Below are 20744 nucleotides of genomic sequence, written 5' to 3' on the forward strand. Positions count from 1 at the left end.
CCTTTTCAATCTTAAATCTGATCCTGGCAGTCCTCGGCTTAAAATCCTCCCCGGGCCACTTCCTTCAGAGTCAAAGTCAACATCCCTGCCATGGGCTCTGCAGGACTCCTCAGCCTCCTGTTCCCTCTCTGCCCTCAGCTCCTACACTTGCTCCCTGACTCAGCCTGCACCAGCCATGAAAGCCTTCTGGCTGTTCCTTGAACACACCAGGAATGTCCACTCCCAGCTCAGTGACGTTCTGCTTGCTGTTCCTCCTGCACAGAAAACTTTCACCTGCAGATATCCGCCTGGCCGTTTCTCATCACCTTCACGGTCTCAAGGATCACCTTTTCAATGAGACCTTCCTGGATCATCTAATGACAACTGCGAACTAGCCCCAACACTCCCTAACCACCTTTCTCTGCTCTAATTCTCTCTACAGCATGGCCACCTTCTAACTAGATTCGGTTCATTGTCTGTCTCCCCCCGCAAAATATAAACTAGGTGACAGCAGGGACATTTGTCTGTGTTGTTTACTGCTGAATGCGTCATGCCTAGAATAATGCCTGAAGTCAAGTAGGCACACAGAAGCCATGTGTCGAATCAATCAATGACTCGATGAATCCATTTTCAGTGAGAGAGGTTCCCACATAGAATAGCTTCATCTTTCTTAGGAATTTTTTAATTTTTTTTTTCTTTTGAGACAGAGTCTCACTCTCTCGCCCAGGCTGGAGTACAATGGTGCAATCTCAGCTCACTGCAACCTCCACCTCCCAGGTTCAAGCAATTCTCCTGCCTCAGCCTCCCCAGTACCTTGGGATCACAGGCGCCCGCCACCACGCCCAGCTAATTTTTGTACTTTTAGTAGAGACGGAGTTTCACCATGTTGGCCAGGCTGTTCTCAAACTCCTGACCTCAGGTGATCCACCCACCTCAGCCTCTCAAAGTGCTAGGAATACAGGCATGAGCCACCGCGCCTGGCCTTTCTTAGGAATTTTTATCCCTTTTTGCTTTTGTCACGTTTGCTAGTACAGTCATCTTTTTTGCTTGTTTCTGCTAGACTTTAGTGTCCTGGGAGTACTGTGAGGGCTTGTGTGTTCAGAAAACCCTCTAGGGCCTGTTTCTCAAAGTGTGACCTCACCGTGCCCCCTGCGCAGAGTCACTTGGGAAGCTCACAGTGAGGCAGGTTTCCAGGTCCCCTCTCAGACCCCGGTATCAGAATCTCTGGGGAGCCGGGCTCTGGAATCTGCATGCTGACGAGCACTCAGGTGACACTCAGGTGACAGTGTGGTGCGCTGTCACAGAGGAGGGAATGGGAAGGAAAGCCGAGAGGAGGCAGGGAGAAGGAACAAGTAGACAGGGACATCTGCCTCTCCCATTCAAGTGCCTCACCCCAGCCGGGGCCTTCAGACAGGAGCCGAGGATTTCACGAGACACTCTGCCCTCCACCCAATGAACTGCAACTCCTGCAAACACCTGAGTGTGGGGGCTGCTGCTTTTTATACAAAATAATTCAAGATGATGATAAATAGACCTGGAGACATAGCCCAGAGACTAAAGGTACAATGCAGATGTCTTTTCACCAAATTCTCTCTCTACTCCAATGATTCTTAACCGCTGGTAAGTTTTTTTAATTCTTTCCTCTTTTTTTTTTTGAGACAGGGTCTCACTGTGTTGCCCAGGCTGAAGTGCAGTGGTGTGATCACGGCTCACTGCAGCCTCGCTCTCCTGGGCTCAGATGATCCTCCCACCTCAGGCTTCCAAATAGCTGCGACTACAGCTGCACACCACCATGCCTGGCTCATTTTTATATTTTTTGTAGAGATGGAGTTTCGCCATCTTGCCCAGGCTGGAGATGGTGATTTTGATGCTCAGGGGACATTAGGAAATATCTGGAGACATTTTTGGTTGTCACAACTGGGAGAGGGCTACTGACGTCTAGTGAGTAAAAACCAGGGGTGCTGCTAAACATCGTACACTATGCAGAGCACCACCCCCCATCCCAGCACCTGAAAAAAGAATCACTGGCCGGGCCCAGTGGCTCACGCCTGTAATCCCAGCACTTTGGGAGGCCGAGATGGGCAGATCACCTGAGGTTAGGAGTTCGAGACCAGCCTGGCCAACATGGTGAGACCCTGTCTCTACTAAACAAAATACAAAAAGTTAGCCAGGTGTGGTGGTGGGTGCCTGTAGTCCCAGCCACTCAGGAGGCTGAGGCAGGAGAATCGCTTGAACCTGAAAGGCACAGGTTGCAGTGAGCTGAGATCGCGCCAGTGCACTCTAGCCTGGGTGACAGAGCGAGACTCCGTCTCAAAAATAAATAAATAAAATAAAATAAAAATCATCCAGTCCTAGATGTCCGTGGGGTCAAGGTTGAAACTGGGGCCTAGGTGCTCTCCTCTGATTCCTTCTCACCTGCTCTCATTGGAGATGAATCGCAATGTAGGACAGCAAGGTGGGTGTTCTAAACCCAGAAGCTAATGCTGGCTCTCCTCTACCTCAGTTTCCCTTAGTGTGGAGGTACTGAACTCTAAACAGCACGCTCTCTTAATATTTTGACTCTTCTGTTGTAGCTGGCAATGGGGTTAGAAGTGGTGGGTGTGTACGGCCACGCCCATAGTGGACACAGTGCCCCTGGCTATGAAAACCCCACAGGCTGGTGGAATGCAAATCCTGACCGCCCGGCCCAGCCTCCAACTCCCCCGCCATCTGGCTACACAGGCCATTGCCCTTCCTCGTGACAGAGGCACCGCTGACAGTGTCACCAGCTGTTTACGAGAGAGTGTGGTGGAAGAGGCTGATGCGGCCCTGAGGTCCTGGCCATGTGAAACCATGGATCTGGTTCATGGCTTACAAGGCTGGTCACAGGGCCTGTCATTGGCATCTCTGCCTCTTGGCCTGGGTTTGAGAGGGGACAGCTGAGGTGGCTTTTACTATGAAATCACTTCAAGCCTCTGGCCAGATTTACATCATGGTAACTTTGCAGTTTCCTTCTAGGAGAAGCAAAACAAAAGCCACGATAAGGCAAAGTCATCTTGAAGGTATAATTTGGTACAATTCTAGAGAAAACCAAAACTTGCTTTGTTCCCTCATAAAACCGCATTTATGTAGCTCAGACCTCATGCCAGATTGTGCCAGGATGTGCTTGGTGGGGGAGTCGTGAAGCGTTTGGCGGGAGGTGCCCCAGGCTGAGGAGACCCTCAGAAGATAAGGACCTAAGCTGTAAGTTTTTGTTTTCACTCATAAACATCAGAAATAACAACACAGCCTTAAGCAGAGGATGTAAAATCCTGGCAACATCTGAACTTGGGGGTCTGTATTCACAACTAACAACTCCAAGACCTACCTGTGAGGTCCAGAATTTCACCGTCCATCCTGAGACATCTTGTTGCTTATTTGGGGACTGATGAATTAATCATAGGCTACTCAGCCATACTTCTTACCCCTCTTTCTTCCATAATGATCTTTAGTGAAAAGGTCTGAACTGAAAATTCACTGAGATGAGCAAAGCATCACCAAAACAGCTTTAAATAAAGCAGGCTGGTGGTGAGGAGGGCAGGAGCAGCAGGAAGCATTTCTCCAGGAACTTGACCACACCTCTCTGCCAGCTCCAGTCAGTAACTGTCATTCCTGAGAAGTCAGTTGCAACCAACTATTACACACCCACGAAGTCAGAGAACTGGCCAGCCATTCTCAGCTCAGACCCCCACCTCATGAATCATGAACTGGGTGGCTGTAGGGCAATGAGGATTTCTGGGCCTGACCACAAGGATGTGCCACGATCTGAATCTTCCTCAGTGTGTGCCACCCCTAGCACCCCTCCACCAAATAAAGCTAACCTCTTTAGAGGCTGCCATCTTCACTGGCTTCTCAGAGAACTTTCATGGTAGGGAGAGCCGGCAGAACATCTTGAGCATCTGAGCAAAGGCTGAGGCTGTCTTTTTTGAATGAACCTTCTAGATGTTCCCACACCACCTCAACCACAACAAGCCCAAGCTAGTATGTGAAAGAGGGAGAGGGGGTGAGTAAACCAGGACCCCTCTCCCCGCTGCCTCTAGTCATTCCAACACACAGGAGCCTAGAATTTGACAGAGCACAGCTGTACTTCTCTTGCTATACTGTTAAACTGATTTGTCCTCACATTTTAAAAGACAGCCTTCTGACTATCTTTAACAGACGCTGTAAGATACAGATTTGAATCAATCAATTCATGTACATTGTCTACTTATGTAAATTAATTCTACAAGAAACTTAAAACGATAGCCACTACAACTCCAAAACCTCTAATGTGATAATCGTATGAAGAATATGAGCAGACTCAGTGGAAAAGAGTAAAAAGCAAAAGTCTATAGCAAGAGAGCCACTTCTCACCTTTTCCCTACTTTACACACCCACCCACGCCCACCACACACACACACACACACACACACACGTACGTCTCTTTAGGAAGAAACCACTAAGATAGCTCTAGTCGTGGGGTTGGGGAACCCATACTAGTAAGACAGGCTCAGGAGTTGAGATTCCCAAAAATGCGAAGAAAACTCACCTCCCTGTCCCCACCTGCCTCTATCACTTTTCCTTGAATCGATTCCGAAAAAGTTAAAAAAAGTTCATAAAGTGATTGTTGTGGTCCAAAAAAGGATTAAAATGACAAAACTGTACTCCAAGTATTTCCCAGGTGACTTTAAACTGGAAGTAGGTGGGCCAGGCACAGTGGCTCATGCTTATAATCCCAGCACTTTGGGAGGCCAAGGTTGGTGGATTACTTTCGGTTAGGAGTTTGAGACCAACCTGGCCAACATTGTGAAAACCCATCTCTACTGAAAATACAAAAATCAGCCAGGTGTGGTGGCGGGTGCCTGTAATCCCAGCTACTCAGGAGGCTGAGGCAGGAGAATTGCTTGAGCCTGGGAAGCGGAGGTTACAGTGAGCTGAGATCGCACCATTGCCCTCCAGTCTGAGTGATGGAATGAGACTCTGTCTCAAAAAGGAACACAAACAAACAAACAAACAAACAAAAAACTGGAGGTAGGAATGGTAGAATAAGAACCTAGAAGACACTTTAAAATCAATTTTAATTTTGGTTTTGGTTACAGGTTTCAATACAATTTGAGAATATTTGAGAAACACAGTATGGGTGGGACTTGGACCTTCCCTATTGATAGACAATCAGAAGAAATGAAAGATTTAAGGACGATCTCTCTCACACACACAGCCACATTCTAAAACTTTCAAATCTCATTTTTTCACGTAGTGCTTTCCAATATAAATGCAGACAGGTAGGGTTTTGCCTAGTTAATCTATTCATTCAATATATCCATTCATTCACCTCTTCACTCACTAATTTCATTCATTTATAAAACACTTATTAAATGTCTAATTGGGCCAGGTCCTTTTGTAAGTGCTAGAAACAAACATGGTCTCAACCTTTATGGTGTATTACAAAACAAGCTGTAATCAGAGGCTCAAAACAGAAAATACCTCCTCATCTTCATCTGGGGAGCTGATGAAGGAGTCAACAGAGTGACCAGAGCTCTGGACCTGAATTCTGAAGACCTGGGTTTTAGTCCAAGCTTTGCCTTTTCTAGTATCACAGCCTTGGCCAAATCATTCAATCTTCTTGAGCCTTGGTTTCCTCATCAGTAAGACTGGGATAACACTTATTCCCTGCTGTTGATGTAAAGATTAAATGGAATCACAGACATCAAAGCACTTTGTGAAGAGCTCTATAAACATAACATGTTATTACAAATGCTGAGTTTTCCCTATGTTTAACACGTGAAAAGGCATAGTTGAGTTTTCCCTTTGTTTAAGACGTGAAAAGGCATAGCTGAGTTTTCCCTATGTTTAAGACGGGAAAAGGCATAGCCAGGGAAGAAGCCACACACTTCTCATTCAATGCACTTCCCAGTTTTCAACTAGGGAGCTCAAGGCCCACGTTATCAACAGCGATGACAGAAAAACAGGACCAAAAAGGGCCCACCCAGGTAAGCCTTTGTTTGGCTCTAGAGAGAGGCAAAGATCAAAGTATGAAGCCCAGCTCAATGTCCGGCTCATTTTCCAGACCCTCCATGCAGACAGGGAAACGCACTCAGCTAAGTTTATCCCAATGCATAGGTCAGAAGAGATAAAGCCGGAAGTGGCTCAGTGTCTTCCCCGGTCTACAGTAAGACCCATGTCCTGTGTGCTCTGTCCCACGCTTGTTAGAATACATGTGAGGAGTCAATTCCTTACCCTCCCTCCCCTCACTGCTTTGGTGACCAGGAAGAGGAGTGGGATTTTCCAGAAGGACAAACCAACAGAGTCCCACATCATTTGAACTTCCATTATAAGCCTACTTATAAGCCAAGCAAAGAGAATCATTAAATGCTTTGGAGATAGTTACCCATGAAGACTTCACACACATATACACTGGGATCTTGGAATTGTCTCAAAGCAGTGGACCAAAGAGAAGAGATGTACCCTCTCGGGCAGGTCTGGTGGCTCCTCCTGCACAACCTGTGGTCAGTTTTCCTCAGAGACCATACCTGGGATCCTGGAGCAGGGCCTGAGTGCTCCGTGACCAATAAAATGGAAAGTACCCCCAGGGCATGGCTGGCTAGAAAAACACTTGGGATGCAGCTTAACCTGGGCTTTGATGGTCCCAGGTCATATACATATACAAGAGTCCACCCATGGTCAAAGATCAGCTGTGGGGACGGCATTCCTGCTCAGGAGACAGCAGCCCAAAGATGAGAAGGATACTTTGCACTGGGATGAGACTGGAATCAACACATTCTTCAGGATTGGCAGAATGTTCAGTGGCCCAAGACATAAGGCAGACTTCAGAAAAGGTCAAAGGGTTTCATGGTGGTCTGTGGAGCGACATAAGGACCTGCCGCTTGGTGAGTCCTTAAGTTATCCAGAGGTGCCTGAACTAACACAGGTAAAATCACCAGACCTCCAGTAGAAAGAAGGAGAATCTGATATGGCAAGATCTGTGTCTGCATGTGGCCACTGACTAGATGAATGACTGCTATGCCCAGAAGGTCCTCGGCCCTGTGCACACCTCTGAACAGGCTGAGCTACCCCAGACGCAGGCAGGTCCACCAACCCGGACAACTCCAGCCTGGCAGTCTTTGGAACCGCTGGGTCAATTTCCTTAGGGGAAATGTGATAATGTGATGTGCAAGTATTTATACAAAAAAAAAATATATATATATATACACATATATATATATATACTCTCTGCAGTTTTTTGTACTCCCAATGATGTGCTCAGGAGGTTACCAACAAGATTTTAAAAACTGCTCTAAGACAAAGCCTTTGGGAGTATGATCTCGTAAATGGGTTTTAGGTGCAATTCCTTACTGATTTTTCACAAAAGCCTGTTCTCAAAGGACTGCAGAATTGGGTTCATTATGCTTCAAATGCTTCAAACAAAGATATGCTCAATATTAACTCCACTGTGTTCAGAAGCTGAAAACAGAGCTCAGCTGTAGACAGTGGCTTGATTAATACCAGATCTTTCCACATTATTATTTACAAGGAGAGTCTTAGTTGCTTTTTCTGCAAATAGTATACCCTGATTTATTGTTAACTATGCCTGGCCATTTTTCTTAGAACCTAATTCATTAAGCCAGTATTACTGAGGCATTATGAAAAAACCTTTAAACCTGAGGCAGTTAATATCAGAGTGAGTTTTGTTGGTTTTTTTTTTTTTTGAAGTTTATTTCTCCTAAACAAATCAACATTAATGAGTACCGTGTGTTTCATAGGTTTAGGGATGTGGTAAAACAGGATTATTCAAGTTTGTCTTTTAAAATTATTGTGGTCCTGTAGTAAAACAACCTGTTAATGTTATTATTTAAATTATTTCCATCCGTTACCATCAACAGAAAACATGCTGTAAAATCTTCTGGGATCTTTTATTACAATTTCAGGTACATTTATAAGTGTCTTAAAACTTAAAGGAAGAGGAAAGAAGATATACCTTTATGATTTTATTCAATTATCAATGTGAATCTATTTACAATCAAATAAATTTACTTTTAAAAAGACCAAGCACATGGAGTTTTGAAAGACATATGTCTATGCCTTCCCTGTGGCAACTTCATTCATTCATTCAACAGAATATTTATTGAGCACTTATTATACCCAGCTGTGCGATACAGCCATGAACAAAACAAGGTCCCTGCTCTCACAGAGGTCTATTCTGAAGCAAAACCAGTAAACAAGCACACACAGGTCACGTCACGTGTGACCTATGGAGAACAGTAAGGCAGGGCATGGGAAAAGGGACTTTGTGTATTGGAGTGAGGCCCTTTCCACAGCATGCTCAGAGTTGGCCTCTCTATTCAGGGACACTTGAGCAGAGACCGGAAGGCAGTGAGGCCGTGAGCCAAGCAGGCATTGTGGGGAAGCGACCCAGGCAGGGGAGCAGGCAGACATGAAGGACTGGGTGGGGGCGAGTTGGCATAACTGGGAACAGCAAGAGGCCGGAGTGGCTGGAGTGAGATGAATGAGGAGGGGAGATGGTTGGACGTGAGGTCAGAGAGACTGCTGTAAACGGAACGTTGTGTTGCCCCCACAGAATTCATATATTGAAACCTAGTCCCCAACGTGATGGCTGGAGGTAAAGCTTTTGGAAGGTGATCAGGTCAGGAGGGTGGAGCCATTAGGAATGACATTAGTGCTCTTAGAAAGGGGACCCAGAGAGCTTCCTCGCCCCTTCTGCTGTGTGAAAACACAATAATGTGCCATCTATGAACAAAAGGGCCCTCCTCAGACACTAAAGTTGCTGGTGCCTTGGTCTTGGACTTCCCAGTCTCCAGAACTGTAAGAAATACATACATTTCTGTCGTTTATAAGCCACCCAGTCTGTGGTGTTTTTTATATCAGCCTGAGCAGACTAAGACCAACAGTCTCAAGTTCAGGGTCAAGGTCCAGGCTAGGGATACAATTTTGCAAATCAGTAATATATTGATAGCATTGGAAGTTACGGGACTGGGAGGGATGACATAGCGAGTCAGTGCACGTAGAGCAAAGGTCTGATGAATGAGTATTCCACAATTTATTTAGAGCAGATAAGAGGAAACCAGCACAAGATATTGAGAAGGAATAGGTAGTGAGCTAAAAGGAGAAATCAAAAAGTGATGTTCAGAAAACAAGGCAAAGAAAGTCATCCAGGAAGGAGGGAATCTACGGGCAAATGCTGCAGATAGATCAAGTAAAATGAGGACTGAGAACTGACCATTTTATACTACTTATGGTATAGAAGGTAAATTCTTCAACCTCTCTGTTTCTCAGTTTCCTCACCCATAACATGGGGAAAATAATGGTACCCGCCTTAGGGCTTAAGTAAGTTAATATATGTAAAACACTTAGAAGAGTGACTGGCACATAGTAGGTGCCAGACAACAAATATTTGTAGAATGAATGAACGTGTTATAATGATCAGATCACAATTATTATCTATTACAAATGTTATTTAGTCTTGATTATCATCAGTGACCTTCATAAGAGCTTTTGGTTGAGTGGTGGCAGCTAAAAGATAAATGAAGTGAGTTCAAGAGAGGACAGAGATGAGAAACTGGAAACAGAGAGTATAAACACGCATTTTAAAAATAAATTTGCTGCAAAGACAATCAAAGAAATGGAACAGGCCAAGTGCAGTGGCTCACGCCTGCTATCCCTTTAGGGGGAGGCAGGAGGATTGCTTGAGCCTGGGAGTTCAAGACCAGCCTGGACAATGTAGCAAGACCCCATCTCTCAAAAAAAAATTTAAAAATTAACCAGGTATGGTAGCATGCACCTGTAATACCAGCTACTTTGGAGGCTGATGAAGGAGGATCACTTGAGCCCAGGAGTTCAAGGCTACAGGGCTACAGTGAGCTGTGGTTACGCCACTACACTCCAGCCTGGGTGACATGTAAGACCCTGTCTCTAAAAAAAAAAAGAAGAAGAAAAGAAGAAAGAAAAGAAATGGGACAGTAGTTAATGAGATGTGTGAGGTTAAGAGAAATTTGTTTTTTAAGTTGGCAGTTAAAATAGCATTTTTGTATTCTAAAAGGAGTGATTCAACCAAGAGAGAAGAAATGATGATACAGAAAGAGGAGAACGCTCTTCCAGAGGGTGCTCAAGCCCACTAGAAGTTAATGGTCATAAACTGGAAACAGGCGCCACGGCTCTGTGTTCTGTTCCACCCAGGCTCAGCTGGGCATAGACAGGTGTAGAGGAGGTGGACAACTGGATTTTGCCAAGGCTGTAGTTTTGCAAGGAGAGCGGGATGAAGAGAGAGATGGGTAAAGAAGTTAATGTTATAAGATAGTAAAGCAAGGTAATGATTAGATAATCAAGGACTCCAAACTAGACAGTAAGAGGCATGAAGACACGAGGTAGGTGAGAAAGGGGGAAAAGATGATAGGATGGATGGATTTGGCGCTTCAGTGAGGTTGAAGAATTGTTTTCAGTCAAGGTTTTAGGAGGGAAGAAAGAGGTGGTAGTCAGAGAATGGGATGCTTGAAATGAGACGATGGAGCTGGAGCAATAACAGATAATGACTGCATTATCAGTCTTTACAACCGGTAATAAGCTCTAGGGTATCGTTATGGAAATGGGTGGCTGAGGTTGAGTGAAGAACAAGGTCATCTGAGAAGAGGAGATTAAGGACCTGAGAAGCCAGAGTACTAGAAGGATTGTCTATAAGAACACTGAAATCACAGGCATTACTGTCTGACAAGTAGGGTTGGTGTACTGATAGTACTCCAGGAGCCTCGATCCGCAAGGAACAAGGTGGTATTATGGACCAGAGATGAATAGATGACTGCAATAATGATCTGGCGGCCTGAGATGCAAAGCCAGGGGTCTCCAGGAGGAGGGAAAGATGATCGTGGAGCAGTGATAAGGAGCTAGCACCAAACGCAGTGGTTCAGCATGTGGGGACAAGCAGATGTGGCTTGAGAGGACTTCGGGGAGCAGTTAGGAAGATAAGGTAAAGGGACTGTATTAGTCTGTTCTTGCATTGCTATAAAGAAATACCTGAGGGCCAGGTGTAGTGTCTCACACCTGTTATCCCAGCACTTTGGGAGGCCAAGGTGGGTGGATCACAAGGTCAGGAGTTCAAGACCAGCCTGGCCAAGATGGTGAAACCCTGACTCTACTAAAAATACAAAAAAAAAAATTAGCCAGGTGTGGTGGCAGGTGCCTGTAATCCCAGCTACTAGGAAGGCTGAGGCAGGAGAATCGCTTGGACCCGGGGGGCAGAAGTTGCAGTGAGCCGAGATTGTGCCACTGCACTCCAGCCTGGGCAATAGTGTAAAACTCGTCTCAAAAAAAAAAAAAAGAAATACCTGAGACTGGGGAATTTACAAGAAGAGAGGTTTCACTGGCTCACGGTTCTGCAGGCTGTCCAGGAAGCATCGTTGCATCTGCTTCTGGGGAGGCCTCAGGGAGCTTCCAATCATGGCAGAAGGCAAAGTGGGAGCAGGCAGTTTACACGGCGAAAGCAGGAGCAAGACAGAGCAAGGAAGGAGGCGCCCCACACTTGTAAACAACCAGATCTGACAAGAACTCACTCACTATCAGGAGAACAGCAGCAAGGGGAACGGTGCTCAGCCATTCATGAGAAACCACCCCCGAGATCCAGCCATCTCCCACCAGGCCCCACCTCCCACGCTGGGATCACAACCGAACATGAGATTTGGGCAGGGACACAGATCCACAGCATCACGAGGACCTCTCAGGAAAGGCGCTGAGGGTGTAGGGAATTCTGCTGATAACGTGCTGTGTGTTCCAATGGAAAGGCGTGGTGAGTAAGAGAGAGGTGCGGAGGGGGGACAAGGATTTCCGGAGTCCCGGCTTCCTGTTGGGAGAGGCATAAACAGAGACGCAAGGCTCGCAGTGCTCAGATCTGATGTTTCCCAGACAACTGTGTGTGAGGCTATGAAGTTGCAGAAGGAGGGAGGGGATGAGGTTTCTACCAGGAGTGGCCTCTGGGGCGCCACCTTCACTCCAGCTGCTGGTAGGGCAGGGGTGGGGTGAGGGCTTGTGGGCTCTCATTATAGAAAACACCAGCAAGGTAACCAGCGTGAACATCTCCTCACTTGCGCCTGTGGCCCAAACATGACATTCAAATATGAGTCAATGGTCACAAGGTTGACTGAGCGAGAGAATGCAAGAGAAGAAAACTTACCCTTGCTGCTGGGGAATAGCTCAGAATATGAACGTAGTGCCATCTCCACGTGTGAAGACACCATGGAACCCTCCATCTCCTGCAGAAGTAGCTACAGTGTGTATGTGGAGGCAAAGGGTCGGGCATAGAATGAACTCAACTCAAGCCGGGGGATAGAATGAAAGAAGCGGTATCACCTGTTTTTCCACGAATCAACATAGATCTGTCCGAAAAATGTAACTGTGAGCTAAAAAGTCAAGTTGTCAAGGGGTATGTCCAGCCTGATACCACTCACACAACACATGGCCGCGGTATGCAGTCTGTCTGTATCCTCAGGCTTCTCACACACTGGTAAAGACTATCTGTGCGTCTACGCGGAACCTAAGGCTGCCTGGCGGAAGGCCAGCATCCCAGCAGAAGAACTGGGCAATAGAGAAGAGGTGGAGCCCAGGAGTGTGGCAATTACTGAAGCAGAAAAGGACTCCAGGGTCATCCCAGAAGCCAGAGTGATTGCCCTATTCCAGCCAGGGAAGCTCATTATCCACATTCATGTACAGGATACATTTCTTTTTTTTTTTTTTTTTTTTTTTGAGATGGAGTCTTGCTCAGTCACCCAGGCTGGAGTGCAGTGGCGCGATCTCGGCTCACTGCAGGCTCCCCCACCGAGTTCACGCCATTCTCCTGCCTCAGCCTCCCGAGCAGCTGGGACTACTAGAGGATACATTTCTATGAACTGTTTTTAAAGGAGAATACGACTCTTTTTTTTCCAAACAAAATCTTACACAGAAGTCCAATGAATGAATGAAAGAGACGGAAGAAAAAGAGAAAGAAAGAAAGGAGAGAGGGAGGAGGGGAGGAGCGACAGAGAGAAATAGGGAGAGAAAAAAGAGAAGGAAAGAAAGAGCTAGGGAGGGAGACAGGGAGGGGGAAGGAGAGACAGAGAAACAGGGAGAGAAAGAAAGGAAAAAAGAGAAAGAAAAGAGGGAGGGAGGGAGGCAGCAAGGCAGGGAGGAAGGAGGGAAGGAAGGAAAAAAAATCACAGTAATTCTAGTTAAAGCATAGCAAGGCCAGAGCCCCACCTGCACCCCAAGAAAGCCCAGAGATTCTGCTAGGGAAGGCCTTGGCCCTCCCTGAATTGCAGCTACAGAGGACTGGATGTGTAGGAAGTATTCTGAATTTCATTATTTTTTAACACTGTTACCTTCATCAGTTGTGACAGCAGAACAAAGGTTTTCTTATTTGTTTTCTGTCTTTCAACACATAAATCAAAACGATACCTCTGCCAATTCTTCTCCTTTACAGGTGGAAGGTTGCAGCTTCATGAATTATAAGTCAACATCTCATGCCCAAATATATCTATTTTACTTGCGATTTTTCTGGCCTGTCAAAACCGTCAAGCACTGACAAGAATAATACACTGGGTTTTGCGGCTGGCACGAATGAAGTCGTTATCAATTATGAGAAGAAAAATTGCGTTTAAATGTCAATTATAAAGATGACTCCTACCTATAACCTACCGCCAACAATGTAAAAGCTAAAGTTTAAGAATTTAGCATGAACTTTATGAAAATTCTATATTCATTTTCATAGCAGCCTTCATTATGCTGATTTGAACACAGACCTGAGTATATACAGGATAATAATTACCCTGGCAAAGCAGAGGCAGAATGGAGATATTCCTCATAAAGACATAAATCGTGGTAGGAAAAAAAAAAGATCGTATGGAACTTTTTAATGTTTTAAATGGTTTTTATGTATTAAAGGCATTAGGTGGCCCTGATCTGAAATCTCACATCATCCTCCTGTAAATGCATTAACTATCTTCTTCCAACACATCACACCCAAATAACTAATACACTCCACAGACCAAAGGAAGTCATTTTTCAAATTCAACCATAAACTTATAGTGAAGACAGACATCTGAAATATATATTTATGGCTCTCTCTTTCCAAAATAAACACTAATCTAAATTCTTTTTTTTTTTTTTTTGAGATGGAGTCTCGCTCTGTTGCCCAGGCTGGAGTGCAGTGGTGTGATCTCGGCTCACTGCAAGCTCCGCCTCCCAGCTTCAAGCAATTCTCCTGCCTCAGCCTCCCGAGTAGCTGAGATTACAGGTGCCTGCCAACACGCACGGCTAATTTTTGTATTTTTAGTAGAGATGGGGTTTCACCATGTTGGCCAGGCTGGTCTTGAACGCCTGACCTCAGACGATCTGCCACCTTAGCCTCCCAAAGTGTTGGGATTACAGGTGTGAGCCACGGTGCCCAGCACATTAATCTAAATTCTTAATTTCTGACTCTTCTCCAAATCCTACATCAGGTTGACGTCTCCATCCTCCCTCCCTCCCCTTCTTCTCGCCAAGGCCTCATTGACCTACATCATCACCTCCCAGGATTCTGCAGTAGTGAGTCCTAATCCTGGTAAACTGGACTGGATTGCTGAGAAATTGTAGCAGGGTCCCTTTACAGACCTCCAGCCCCGGGTCTTTGGGAAAAATAGGAAAAAACAAAAACAAAAACCAGAATTGACTTCAGAAGAACGGTAGGGAGCAAAATGACTAGAGACCATAGACGGAGGAGCCACCAGTGGGTGACGGTCCCATTCTCTCCTTGTCCATACTGCTCTCCTTAGATGCTTTAGGCAGCATCATTAACATTTTTAATTACACAGCAACATGCTTTTTGCAAAGCAAATTTATATAAAAACACTGAAGACTGTCTCTGCACTTTTCTTTCTCCACCCCTGGATGGAGAAAACCACGCGGCTCACTTCTTCATCTTGGTGCAATGGTTGCTGGTCTTCAGATAAAAACCCACTGAAGGCAAGAAGCCATTTACTTGGTTAAATGTGTGAAAAATCGGTCAGGGGTGCATTCTACTACTAATGCATGCACAATCTGTGTTTAACATCACCATCCATCAAGGGCTCGGAATTAAATGTCTACGGCCAAAGACTAACAAGGTTTGGGGATGTTTTCTAGTTAGTCACCTGGTATGGTTTCCCAAGCACAATTTCTGATTTACGGTTCAAGAGGAAACAAAGGATTGCTTTCAACTTGGTTTGTAGTCTGAGAATTTGAAAACCCAGAACGGAAGTGAAAAGAAAATCAACAGATCTGTGATATAATGTCACGCTAACCCTTAACGGGGAGGGAGACGGGCATAGATGGTGCCATGGGAGCCAAGTGACAGGAGACGCAGGAGCTCAGGCACCGCACAGCCGTGCACCTCCCTCTGAGCTCTACCCCAACTGGTGGCCCTCCCTACCCACCAGCCTGCTGAGGAAGTGAGACACAAATCATTTAGATGCTTTAAAAAAGATGAAGGAACTTTTCAATGTGGAGAAAATGTGGAGTCTCCCATGTTGAATCAGGTTTATAAACAAGTTTTTGTTTCCCTATGAGTTTCTCTAGGTGCCCAGAGAGTTCACCTTCTCTGAAGAGTGTATCTTCTCTGAAGACTGCATCGTGCTGGGCCCAGTGGCTCTCTCCTGGAATCCCAGCACTTTGGAATGCCAAGCGGGGAGGATCACTTGAGCCCAAGAGTTTGAGACCAGCTTGGGCAACCTAGTGAGATCTTGTCTCTACAAAAATTTTTTAAAAATTAGCTGAGAGTGGTGGTGTGTGCCTGTATGCCTGTAGCCACAGCTACTCTGGAGGCTGAAATCGGAGGATCGCTTGAATCTGGGAGGTTGAGGCTGTGGTGAGCCATACTGTGCCACTGCAGGCCAGCCTGGGTGACAAAGCAAGATAATGTCTCAAAAAAAAAAAAAAGACTGCATCTTTTAAAGCCCTTGGCTTTTCCAGTTAAAGCTCCCAGGAATAATCTCAGAAATAGACTGAAGAAGACTTCCCTTTAGAAATCAGGGTCACTAACATTACAGATGCAGCTCCAGGGCTCCCCTGTGATGACCACACTTGACTCTGGAGCACTGAATGGGTTTGAGTGAAACCATCTGGCTTCAGTATAGACTCACCCCCAAGAGAAAAATGAGAACATCTGAGGCACTAGGACTGGGAAAGGAGGATGGGAGGATGGACTCAAACTGTAGAAATGAAAAGTATCAATAAAATGATGCTAGTCAATTCCATCTCCTAAATATGTCTCAAATTCACTGTCTGCATCCACTGACGTCCCCACTTTGGGCATTGAGGCCACCATCATTTCTCACTTGGATGACTGCAATGCATTTCCCTGTTCCCTCCCTTAGATCGTGGCTGAAACATCGCACCCTCAGAGAAGCTTCCCCGCCTCCAGACCAAGTCTGGCTCCACATTGAGCCTTTCTATCCAAAACCCCTGCACATTTCTTTCAGTGCACATATCACAAGGGTTGCTGTACAACTCATTAGATAAAGAGTTGTTGAATGCCTCTTATCTTCATTGGAATATAAACCCAATGAAAGCAGGATCCTGTCTATCTTACCTCTGTGTTCTCAGGGCCTGGTGCATGGTGCTGTATACATCGTAGGCTCTCAGTAGTGCCTACAAATGAATGAGTGAATAAATGAATGGTCTCTTTGCCCAGAGCCACTTAGAATAAGGGATAGGGGCTGCAGAAAAGCAAGGCTAGCCCTATTTATATGTTAATACGTACTCAGCCATCTGCATCCGTGGGTTCCATATTTATGGATTCAAACCACCATGGATTAAAAGTATTCAGAAAAAAAAAGGATGGTTACATCTGTACTTAACACGTACAGACTTTTTTCCCTGTCATTATTCCCCAAACAATACAAAATAACAACTATTTATATAGCATTTATATTGCATTAGGTATTATAGATAATCTAGACATCATTTCAGATATACAGGAGGATGTACATGGCTTATACGCAAATACCATGACATTTTATACCAGGGACTTGAGCATTTGTGGATTTTAGTATCTGTAGGAGACCTGGAGGCACTCTTCCACTGATACTCAGGGACAACTGTACCCTCCAATGAGACTCTAGCTCAGCTGGAACATTTTGTCATTTTTCTTATGCTTTCCCTGTTTCCTATAGTGATAAGGACAGTAAGAAAGAAGACTCCTCATACTTTCCTGCCAGTATTGGGGGAGAATGGGTTTCCAGAAGGTAGGGAGGTTGTTCAAATCCCTGGGCCTGGGGTAGGCTAGAGGCTTGGGCCCTGGGCCCTGGTGTTCTCTGACAAGGCACAGTGGGGAAGACCAATTCAATGTTTATAAAATAAACTCAGGGGACCTAGGACTGTCATAATCCACACTCAGTAAATCCTATGGCACACATGCCAACTGGGAAATCTTGACAGCATACATGTGTGAATCTCTGCACAACTGTAACAGCTACTTTGATATGGGTTACATAGAATTCTTCAAAATGAACCAATCTTATATTTAAAACAAGGTGAAAATATATATTCATGATTTTGTGACTATACTAAAAATTACTTTAAAATGTCAATTTTAAGGTATATGAATATCTCAATAATAAAATGGCACTCGCTTCCACATCCCAAATCCAAATCACGTTTTAGTACCTATTTTATGATAATATACGTATTTGACCCATAGGAGTCTACAATCCCAGAAACTTGTCTTCCATAATGAGTTCTGGGCTACTGACACTACAAAATTAATGGAGTCCAGTGACGTATATTAGCTAGGCTGTGCAAGGAGTCTATCAAAGTGAGCACTAGTGAAAGCTCACACTAACGTGGTACCAGCCACATCCGTACAGAATAATAAACCAACATGGCTGCCTTAGCGGAAGAAATTTTCTCCATTAAGTCAGTGACAAGGGCCACAAGAATAGCCTAAAAGGCTGGGCGCGGTGGCTCATGCCTGTAATTCCAGCACTTTGGGAGGCTGAGGCAGGTGGATCACGAGGTCAGGAGCTCGAGACCAGCCTGACCAACATGGTGAAACCCCGTCTCTACTAAAAATACAAAAATTAGCTGGGTGTGGTGGCACACGTCTGTAATCCTAGCTACTCAGGGGGCTGAGGCAGGAGAATCACTTGAACCCAGGAGGCGGAGGTTGCAGTGAGCCAAGATATCACTACTGCACTCCAGCCTGGGCAACAGAGTGAGATTATGTCTCAAAAAAAAAAAAAAAAAAAAAATCCTAAAAGCAAAATTCTACCCGATGAAGCATACCTTTCTTGCCATTGCAGTCAACTTCTAGTACCAGCTAAATATCCCACAAGACCCTATGTAGTCTGGGATACATGATCACTAAATCCTTCTGACTGCTAGGATCTTATGTAAGCTTTGGGGGTGATCGATGGACCTCTACTCAAGGAGCTATTTTGGGGATACAGGGAGGCTTCTTGGGGGGGGGTACACTTCCTCCAGAAGGCCTTTGCCCTTTGGGTCAGAGGTTACAACATACTGCTCCATGCCATCAGCTGACTGAAGCAGAAAAGACTCACAGCTAATTTCTTAGAAACTCTTTTCTAGAGCTATGTCTGAGAATGCGGTGCTCACACTTAGTTGTGCTTACTACCACACAGAAATGCGTATGTGTTCACTCTCATGTATATGGATCACTTGGTAATGCGTGCAAGTGAATCAGATGTATACATAAGCACAAACCAACATTCAAGAGGAGCCCAACATCTAGATCAGGGACTGGCAAACTTTTGCTATAAAGAACCATTAAGTATTTTTGGCTCTGCAGGCCATATGGTTTCCGTCTCAACTATTCAGTTCTGCTGAGGGGAAGGAGGAAGTTGCCATCAGCAACGTGTAAATGAATGAGCACGGTTGTTTCCAATAAAACTTTATTTACAAAAAGAGGCAGCAGGCTGGATTTGGCCTGCCGACCACAGTTTTCTGCCTCCTGGTGTATATAATGGAAGCCTGTACTCTTTAAGAAACAAGTAAACCATTCTGAAGGAATCTTGCTAAAGAATTAGAGTAACTTCATCTTCCTACAAAGTTATGAGATATAATTCAAGCTTTTGATGATTCAGTGTCTACTATGAATGTTAATTAATTTCATTCCATGCCGCATGACATAATTTCCACAGGCGCAGTAAAGTGCAAAAAGCTGTTTGCCCTAAACCAGATGACTGTACTTGGAGAATCTGTGTCTGCTTTCTGTCCCCTCTCTTCCTGTCAAGCTGTTAGCTGTCGCTTTGGTGGTTTTGCCTTTGTGATTGTCTTTATCTTTAATTTGCCATTTCTGATCTGCTCCCGGCCAAGCACACTATCTAAAGGAGACCTGGCTGTGAAGGGTGATAAATTTCTCTTAAAGAAACACAAGCATGAGCTTTGTCACCTTTATGCAGCCATTGCACGGTCTTTTGGACTTTCTAATTTGTCATTTATTTTAAATACTTATGGTTGCTCGATAAATGACTTATCGGTGAGATGTTACTCTGTGTGTGTGTGTGTGTGTGTGTGTGCACCTATAAACACACACACCATAGTCATTTATTTATTAATTCAATAAATATTTATTGAATTCCTATATGTGAGTCAGTTCTAAGAAGATGGAATACATTCGTGAACCAAAGATTGGAAAACCAAAACACATATACTCATATGCGTGCGTGCGTGCGCGCGAGGGCGCGCGCACACAGACACACACACACACACACAAACACACACACACTTCCTAAGTACTTCTAGGTCACCAGGCTAAATGAATGGCCGAGCGTGGTGGCTCACACATGTAATCCCAGGACTTTGGGAGGCCGAGGTGGATGGATCACTTGAAGTCAGGAGTTCGAGACCAGTCTGGCCAATGTGGTGAACCCCCCCCTCCCTCAACTACCACCCCTATTAAAAATACAAAAATTAGCCAGGCATGGTTGGGGGTGCCTGTAATCCCAGCTACTTGGGAGGCTGAAGCAGGAGGATCACTTGAACCCAGGAGGTAGAGGTTACAGTGAACTGAGATCACGCCACTGTACTCCAGCCTGGGTGACAAGGCAAGACTTTCTCAAAAATAAATAGATAAATAAATAAATAAATAAAACTTCTAAATGCTCTCCACATCCTCCCAAACATACACACAGAATTGCTTCTACTTGATCAACCAAAATGCCCACTCACTCCAATTTTCTCTTTGTACCTCATTTCCCGCCTCCTTTCTTCCCATGGGCCCCCATGGAAGCAAAAGTAAGTGAAAAACCTGCAGAAAGACAGAAGGCCCAGCCGACTACCCAGGCATCCAAGTGGTCAGCTTGTTCTTGGATCATTTAAAACTGCTTCTTCAACTGTTAATGAGGCAATACATTCCTGTGATCTGGGAGGTGAACCAAAAATCCTAGCCTGGATTTCAGTTTCATTTCAAATGGACTAATTAGCAAAGAGCCAGTCTTTCCAGTTTAATGAATTTGGATTTTCAGTTCCTGGCCACTTTGGGAAAAGAAAGGTAAGAATTCATAGGGTATCAGATGTATTCAGGTGAGGAAGGCCAAAAAGCATGTTGATACAGAAGGTGAATAGGAAAAAGTAGGAAATGACCAAACCTGGAGGCGGCTTCAGGTGCTCTCCCAAGAATGAGTGCTCACAGGGCTCCGCATGAGCCGCTGCACGAGCCTGCAGAGAAGCAAACCATTATTCCAGAGAGAACCTTTTCCTGCCAGTCCAGCTAGTCCTGATTCCACGTGCGTGAAGAAACGCAAAACAGCATCCCTCCC

The 20744-nt window shown here is 45.1% G+C and overlaps 1 protein-coding gene across 2 annotated transcripts in view; it reads right to left on the reverse strand.

The window, feature by feature from the left end:
* The window catches only part of KIF26B (kinesin family member 26B), a 562023-nt gene that overhangs the window by 360729 nt on the left and 180550 nt on the right, over positions 1 to 20744 (reverse strand). Inside the window, exon 1 of one of the 2 annotated variants that reach the window (XM_054560800.2) lies at positions 20574 to 20593. The exons of the other annotated variant lie outside the window; for it this stretch is intronic. The gene's annotated coding sequence lies outside the window, so the exon portion shown is untranslated. Of the gene's footprint in view, positions 1 to 20573; positions 20594 to 20744 lie in introns of those variants that run through there. 2 annotated transcript variants of the gene reach the window in all.

Source organism: Pongo abelii, chromosome 1, assembly GCF_028885655.2.
Source record: "Pongo abelii isolate AG06213 chromosome 1, NHGRI_mPonAbe1-v2.0_pri, whole genome shotgun sequence".
Taxonomy (NCBI): domain Eukaryota; kingdom Metazoa; phylum Chordata; class Mammalia; order Primates; family Hominidae; genus Pongo; species Pongo abelii.